General features: G+C 38.9%; 1 long non-coding RNA gene across 1 annotated transcript in view; it reads right to left on the reverse strand.

Annotated features, from left to right (window-relative positions):
* Window positions 1–7,157: 7,157 nt before the first annotated feature.
* LOC107649146 (uncharacterized) overlaps window positions 7,158–8,146 on the reverse strand; it is a 5,230-nt gene continuing 4,241 nt past the window's right edge. The window contains exon 2 of the long non-coding RNA XR_008918250.1: window positions 7,158–7,355. This is a non-coding gene — a long non-coding RNA (uncharacterized LOC107649146). The remainder of the gene's footprint in view (window positions 7,356–8,146) is intronic.

Here is an 8,146-nt window from a genome sequence, read left to right on the forward strand (position 1 = left end):
CCTGCTCTCCCCTCCTGGAGACAGCAGCTAATATGATATAGGCTGTCAGTGTGCTAACATAATTCCATATTTTTCATGTTGTGAAAGAAGACACATATTGTTTACATGAGAGAAAAATTAAAGAGGAATTAAAGTGAAGAACAGTGTGTTTCAATTTACATTCAGGCTCCATCAGTTCCTTCTATCACAGTGGATAGACTTTTTCATCAAGAGTCCCTTGGAGCTGTCCTGGATCCTTTTATTGCTGATAATACTTAAGTCATTTATTCTTGGTTATCATACTTCATTGCTGTTTCTCCTTTTTCTGCTCACTTCACTTTGTATCACTTCATATAAATCTTTCCAGGGTTTTACAAATTATTATTGGCTTGTTTGTAATTTCTTAAGGCCCAATTCCATCACCATCATATACCACAACTTGTTTAGCCTTTCCCCAACTGATGGAGATCCTTTTAGTTTCCAATTCTTTGACACCACAAAAAGAGCTGCCATAAATATTTTTGTACAAGTAGGATCAATGTTTTCTCTGTGCTGTGCTTTCCAGGCAGGACAATGTCCTGTGGTTCCAGAATATTGAGCATAATTTTTGAGGGAACTTGCTATTCACTACTGTTTCTCCCCCTGCCATAGGGGAAAAAAAGAAAAAAAATAACTTCATATTCCTTCTTTCCCAAGCTTTGGGACAAATGCTTGATTGCCCTTGGGGTGATATGTTGTGGAGAAAGACCATTAGATTCTCTGTCCCTCCCCCCTATCACCTTAGAAAGTACATTGAATTTAGGTAAAAAGTCCTGAGTTCAAGATCCCCAGGTAAACTTTTTGTTTTTGGTCAAGTAAGTCACTTCCCTTTTCTAGGACTTAGTTTTCCCACTTGCAAATTGAATTATAATAATAATACCTGCCCTATTTGTAGCACTGTGGAGAGAGCACTGATCTAGGATTTAGGAAGACTCTTCTTTTAAGTTCAAATTTGTCCTCACACTTACTAGCTGTGTGACCTGGGCAAGTCACTCAACCCTGTTTTCTTCAGTTTCCTCATAAATAAAATGAGCTGAAGAAGAAAATGTCAAACCACTCCAGAATCTTTACCAGGAAAATTCCAAATGGGGTCACAAAGAGTTGAACTTGATTGAAATGACTGAACAACAATAACAATGAATAATATCTAGTCATTCCTACCCTTCTTCTACTTGAACTTTGGATTTTTGAATCTGAACATAGAACTTTACTTAATAAATTAGACATCTGTGTGTGTCAAATGTATGTATTCACATACTCATATATACATACACACTGAAAAGCATTTAATAAATATTTATCTCCCGATCGTTGTGAGAATCAAGTGAAATAATTTTCATGAAAATATTTTGTTATTATTCTTACTCCTATTATACTTATCAGCCTTCCTTTCCTTGCTCCAAATTTTCTGAAAGGAAGAATGAAATCTAGAAATAAATAAAAATCATTGAGAATAAAGAGGATATTGCACATTAGTCTATCTGTTAGCAAACTCCTGAGAGTTCTATTCATTCTTTTAAAAAAGTTTTATTGATGTGTTTTGTGTCTATATTGCAAACATTATTCTCTTTTTATGAGACATCTCCTATATGGAAACAAAACAATCAAGCAAAACTAATGATAAGGTGACTTCGTTGGAAAGTGTGTGCAACATTTATAGCACCCTGTCTCTATTTGTGCAAGCCTCTGTAGTATGCCCCATTTTGATATTAAAAAAAATTAATAGTTCATTTTTTCTCCTTCCTACCCTAACTTCACTGAAAAAAGAAAAGAAAAACCATATTCTTTCAATGGCTGTATACTATATATGTGTGTATACATGAGTGTATATATACATATATACACATATGTATGTATAATAGACAACCAGTTTCATGATCAGTCCTGTGGAATTATGAATGGTCTTTGTAATGATCATCATTCCTATAGCTTTCAAAATTGTTTGTTTTTACAGCATTGTTGTCATTGTATAAAACTATTCTGCTCATTTCATCCCTTATCGATGGCATCTTCAAGATTGCTCATTTTAATAATGTTGATATTCTAGTACAAATTGTTCTCTGGTTAGGCTTACTTCTTTCTGTTCATTTGGCCAGACAGTCTGCCTCTCAGCCTTGCCAGAAGATTCCTTTGTTTGAACTGGTGTTTTTCTTCAGTTATAGGGGTAGGTATTAGACTGGACTGATAGACCTGCTTGTTATCATGTTTTCCCTCCTACCCATGTGATTGTTTCTTCTCAGTTTCCTTCATAGGATGTTCACAGATGTCCCTCTCCCAATGGGTGTGTGTGTGTGTGTGTGTGTGTGTCCCAGAGCCTTGTCCTGAATCTTCCCTTCTTTTTATGCTAGGACTTCTTAAACTTTTTTTTTTTGGTCATAGACCCTCTTTTCAAAATAACGTGTTATGATGAATATGGAAATATGTTTTATATGATAGCATGTGTATAAACAATACCAAATTCTTGCCGTCTTGGGGTGTGGGGAGGGAAGGGAGAAAAGGAGAGAATTTGGAACTCAAAATATTTGAAAACAAATGTCAAAAATTATTTTTGCATGTAATTTGAAAAAATAAAATATTACTGAAGATGCTAAAGATAATATAAAAAATGATGTTCAAATAAATGAAGGAAAGACTAAATTTTGGTTAGATCTTAGTGAAAATAAATATGCAATTTTCTCCCCTTTCTCCTCCAAGTTCATGGATCCTCTGAAATAGATCCATAGGTCTCATGGGGGGGTCTGTGGGCTCTAGGTTAAGAATCCCTACTCTATACCATTTTTTTGGGGGGGGAAATCTCATGGGCCCCTTTAGATCTAATGATCATTTATTTGCAAATGATGCTTAAATCTACTTATTTAATCCTCTTTTGTCTCTTGACAAAAGTATCTTGAGCCTTAGAATCTCTTTTCTAGCTGCCTGTTGGACATCTCCATCTAGATATCCTACTGACATCTCAAATTCAAAAGGTCTAAAACATAGCTCATCATCTTTTCCCCACAAACCCAGCTCACCTCCTAATTTCTCTATTTCCATCAAGGGTATGTATACTGCCATTTCCCTAATCTCCTCTGGTGTATAATCTAGGAATTATAATGGCTAGCACTTATATAGTACTTCAATTTCAAAAATGCTTATAAATAATTAATTTAGTTCTCACAGCTATGATGAATGCTAATTGCTTTATTATTCTTATCTTACTGATGAGGAAACTCATCAAGTTTAGAGATTAAGTGAATTGTGCTCAGAGTCACATGCCTGATAAGTGCCTAGAGTAGGATTTGAACTTGGTGTTCTGACCCCAAGTCTAGCACTCTATGAATTGAATGAAAATATTTGCTGATACCACTGATAGAGCAGTCTAATTTTATTTGACAAGAAAAGGAAATCATTTAATCGTATTGAAACACATCCTAAGTATGGAAGTATGAAGTTTCTAAGTTATATAAACTCTGCATTACTTTCATTGTGGTGGAATGGGTTTTGCTGATCCCTTCTCATTCTCTTATTTTAGCCCCTTTAGGTGAGGGAGATAACTAACTGTCTATGTGTAACCATCGAAGAGAGCTTAGTCATTTAAATGAGCTTCATCTCCTTTAAATCTTTTTTTTTTAAACATTATTTTATTTGGTCATTTCCGAGCATTATTCATTGGAGACAAAGATCATTTTCTCCCTCCCATCCCACCACCCCTCCCATAGCTGGCTCACAATTCCACTGGGTATCACATGCGTCCTTGATTCAAACCCATTTCCATGTTGTTGGTATTTGCTCTAGAGTGTTCATTTAGAGTCTCTCCTCAGTCATATCCCCTCCACCCCTGTAGTCAAGCAGTTGCTTTTCCTCGGTGTTTTTACTCCCACAGTTTGTTCCTTTAAATCTTAAGAGACCCCCTACCCATTTATTGCTCAGAATTTCCCTTTGTAGGCCTTTGGAAAACTATAGCTCAGTCTTTTCAATCTCTAAATCAGGAGTAGCTCTTGGTTTGAGAAATGTCTAACTGCTGCTCTAGAGGTGAGTTGCCCCTTCCCCTCTCACTTCTCCTGGTGGGGAGCAATATATGGCCAAATATCTTGATTTTATGGGCAAATGTTCTCCTGACTTTTAAAAATGACAAAAGGATAACATCTTTACTGGAGAGACCAGTGAAAAGAATTCATAGTAAAATTCTAGTATTTATTATTTGTTTTTTTAATTAGGAGTGGTAGCATTTAGAATAGGAAGTGATAATCACCAAGACCCAGCACCTCCAGGCCACCATTACTCCAATAACACACACTTCTGGGGGAAATATAAATGAATCCAGAGTTCAAGTTTTAGGAGTCTGCTTGGAAGAGGTATAAGATTATTTGTCCCTTAATATTCCCTAGAGTAGTCTTCTACTCTCTTACACTAGAACTGCAGAGACCCAGGGCAGATAGCCAAGGAAGTCTATAATTTTCTCTTGTCCAGGGCCAAGGTTCCTACATGTATACCTGTTGATTTCAGCTCACAATATTCACAAGCAATGGGAACAAAGTAATTTATAAAAAGAGAATAAGGCTTATAAAATGCCATCAACAGTGAGGATAGCAAAATGGAACACACTTAGATTTTTTTTTCACCTCTACATAAAAAGACAGAAGGGAGGAGAATAAAGATGATCTTTAGCCACTGGGCTTTGTAAAGGAGAGTCTCAAACCCTTCATAATCTCCAACTCCTCTCCCAGTTAGCTCATTAATTCCTGGAATGTTGCAGGAAGGGCTTCTCTCTCCCTCTCCCTGGCCCTCTCCCTGGCCCTCTCCCTGGCCCTCTCCCCCCCCCCCCCTGTCTCTCTCTCTGTCTCTCTCTCTCTTTCTCTCTTTTCCTCTGAATGCACACATTTTATATGCACATATATGCATATTAAATAAAGTCCTATCTTCAGATTCAAAAGTAAATTGTCCTACTAGAAGATAGGGTAGGCATGATTAGATAAAGTTCATTGTTATTATTGTTCAGTCATGTCCAACTCCTCATGATCCCATTTGGAGTTTTCTTGGAGTGGTTTGCCATTTCCTTCTTAAGCTCATTTTATAGTTGAGGAAACTGAGGCAGACAGGTTAAGTGACTTGCTCAGGGTCACATAGCTAGTAAGTATCTCAGGGCAGATTTGAATTCACAAAGAAGAGTCTTCCTGATTTCAGGCTCAGAAGGAAGGATTGGTTGATGTTCCACGCCTGCATGAGGAATGGGGTTGGAGAGCAACCACTGTGGGGTATTTGGGGCCAATGACTTCTTTTGGGGGCTTGAGTCCAACCAAATCTTTTCACCCAGATCCCTCATTGTTTACTTAATTATGCACTTCATGACAACTACTAGAGATCCATTTCTACAAAATTTCAACATCTTTTAGTGTGGCTTATAAATCTGGTCTGAAGGGAATTGCAAAAGAGACACCCTTGATGATGTTTTGGGCAAAGAGAACATCATTACAATTAGTAGTATAATGTACGTAAATACATTGTAAAATAAGAGGTGATATATAATACTCATTTGGATGAATCAATTCTGGTATATTTGTTTAAAAAAAAACCTCTCATTCAATCAGACAGCTTGAATTTATGAGATATCTACTGTGTGCCAGGCACTGTGCTAAGAGCAAAATTGAAGAAACCCTTGCCTGTGAGGGGCTTACATTCTAATGAAGAGGACAATGTTCATATGTAGAAACATATTCATAAGATATACAAAGTGAATTCAAGATAATTTGGGAAGTAGAACCCTGGTAGATGGTGGGGAATAATGAGCTGAGTATTGAAGTAAGTCCTTTGATGTCTCATTCTTGTGTCATAGGAGTAATTCTGAGGTTTTGAAGGCAGCACCGCCAGAGGGCAAACTCCAATAGTTCCTGCTGAGCTTTAGAGATCTGGAGTACTAATCTGGAGTGTCCACTAATGGGATATATTTTAGTCTTGCAAGGACCGGCTCAGCTAAATCTGGAGATGCTCGTTTCTGTCATGTTGTCTATTAAGAGATGATTTTTTGGGGCCGTATTAATTCATAAAAAGTCAAACAAAGCATATGAAGATGGATGTGTGTGTGTGTGCGTGTGTGTGTGGAGGGGGAGTTCTCACTCTGATTAGTCCATTGACAGGAATTTAGCTATTATTATTATTATTTTTTTTTAAACCCTTTCCTTCTGTCTTGGAGTCAATAATCTGTATTGGTTCCTAGGCAGAAGAGTGGTAAGGGCTAGGCAATGGGGGTCAAGTGACTTGCCCAGGGTCACACAGCTGGGAAGTGTCTGAGGCCAGATTTGAACCTAGGACCTCCCATCTCTAGACCTCGGTCTCAATCCACTGAGCTACCCAGTTGCCCCCGAATTTAGCTATTATTATTGTTTTCTAGATACTATGCTTCACATTAGGGACATAAGTGCACAGACTGGAATGGTAGCTATGAGTTTGCATTCTAAGGGGGGAGATGACATGTGTAGGCATATATGAAATGGGAGGTTTGGCCAATGAGCACCCAGACCATATAAGTATATGTTTATGTATATATACAACATGCACACGATAATATATGCTGCTGTTCAGGCATGTAGGACTCTACATTTTGTCCATGGGGTTTTCTTAATAAAAATATTTGAGTGGTTTGCCATTTCCTTCTCCAGTATGTCCCCTTTTACAGATGAGAAACTGAGGCAAATAAGGATTCAATTACTTGCCCAGGGTCTCAGAGCTAGCAAGGTCTGAGGTTCAGCTTGACCTCAGATCTTCCTAGCTCCAAGCCTGGTGCGCGCTCTCTCTCTCTCTCTCTCTCTCTCTCTCTCTCTCTCTCTCTCTCTCTCTCTCTCTCTCTCTCTCTCTCTCTCTCTCTCTCTCTCTCTCTCCCTCCCTCCCTCCCTCCCTCTCTCTCCCTCTCTCTCCCTCCCTCCCTCCCTCTCTCCCTCCCTCCCTCTCTCTCTCTCTCTCTCTCTCTCTCTCTCTCTCTCTCTCTCTCTCTCTCTCTCTCTCTCTCTCTCTCTCTCTCTCTCTCTCTCTCTCTCTCTCTCTCTCTCCTGCAACACCTAACTTCCTCATGTGTATATATATGTATACGCACATATATAGATACATATATTATAGCATAAAAAGTCGTTGCATATGAGGTCATTTGAAACTGAGGACACCAGCAGTTGAGGGGATCAGGAAAGGCTTTATGCAGAAGATGGTACCCAAGTATGATAAAATCGCAGATCCTTAAAGCATGGAAATAAATACTTTGGGGACAGCTATCCTGTTCTTAGCAGTTGGCATCACAACACAATGGCCAGCAGGTGGCAACAGATGGTTATAAAAGTAGCAGGAGACAGCTGAAGGCCACCGTTCCCAGGCTGAGGAGGAAGAAGACAAAAACGTTCAGTTTCCCAGGGAAGATGTCACCCCTGGTAGAGGGAGGGGGGGTAAAGTCTAAGGAAAGAGTTCAGAGTGATTTATTTATTTATTTTTACTTTCCACCCTTCCTTCCCCTCCCCACACCATAGCAGGCATCACCTGGCAAAATACAGAGATCATGTCTTTCTGGTTTCCACTTCTCAGCACCTTCTCTGGAGGTGAACATTCCCAAGTTATTCTTCAAATATTAAATCTGTACCCGTATATGTTGTTCCTTCCCTTGGTTCTACTTCTCTTACTCTTCATTATCTCATGTAGTTCTTTCCAAGAATAAAAATAATCTGCTCATCATTTCTTACTGTGCAAGGGTAAGAGTTTTAACCCAGGAAACATTTCTTTTTGGTTATACAGGTGTTATAATACCCCAGTCACACTCTCCCTATGCTGGTCTCCAATAAATGGGCAGCTACTGCTGACTCTCTCTACTTTGGAAGGGTACAAAAACACTCTGGCTCCCTTCCAGACCAGACTATCCTCAGAAGTTGTCCAATTCTGCTCTTTGGTCAGAAAAATGTGTATTCCTCAGCAGGCCCTACAGTGGACAGGGCAGCTCCAAGTGGATTCATCAGAAAACCACTACTCTAGCTTCTCTAGGCCAGGCTAGAGAGTTACCTGGTTCAAATCAAACTCATCTTCCCTGTATTTATGTTTCTGCCTTCTGACAATGAGAGGCAACCCGTTTTAGTTGAAAGGGCACTAGATTTGGAATCAAAAGGCTTAGTCCAATTCA

The sequence above is a fragment of the Monodelphis domestica genome, chromosome 4 (genome assembly GCF_027887165.1).
Source record: "Monodelphis domestica isolate mMonDom1 chromosome 4, mMonDom1.pri, whole genome shotgun sequence".
In the NCBI taxonomy this organism is placed as follows: domain Eukaryota; kingdom Metazoa; phylum Chordata; class Mammalia; order Didelphimorphia; family Didelphidae; genus Monodelphis; species Monodelphis domestica.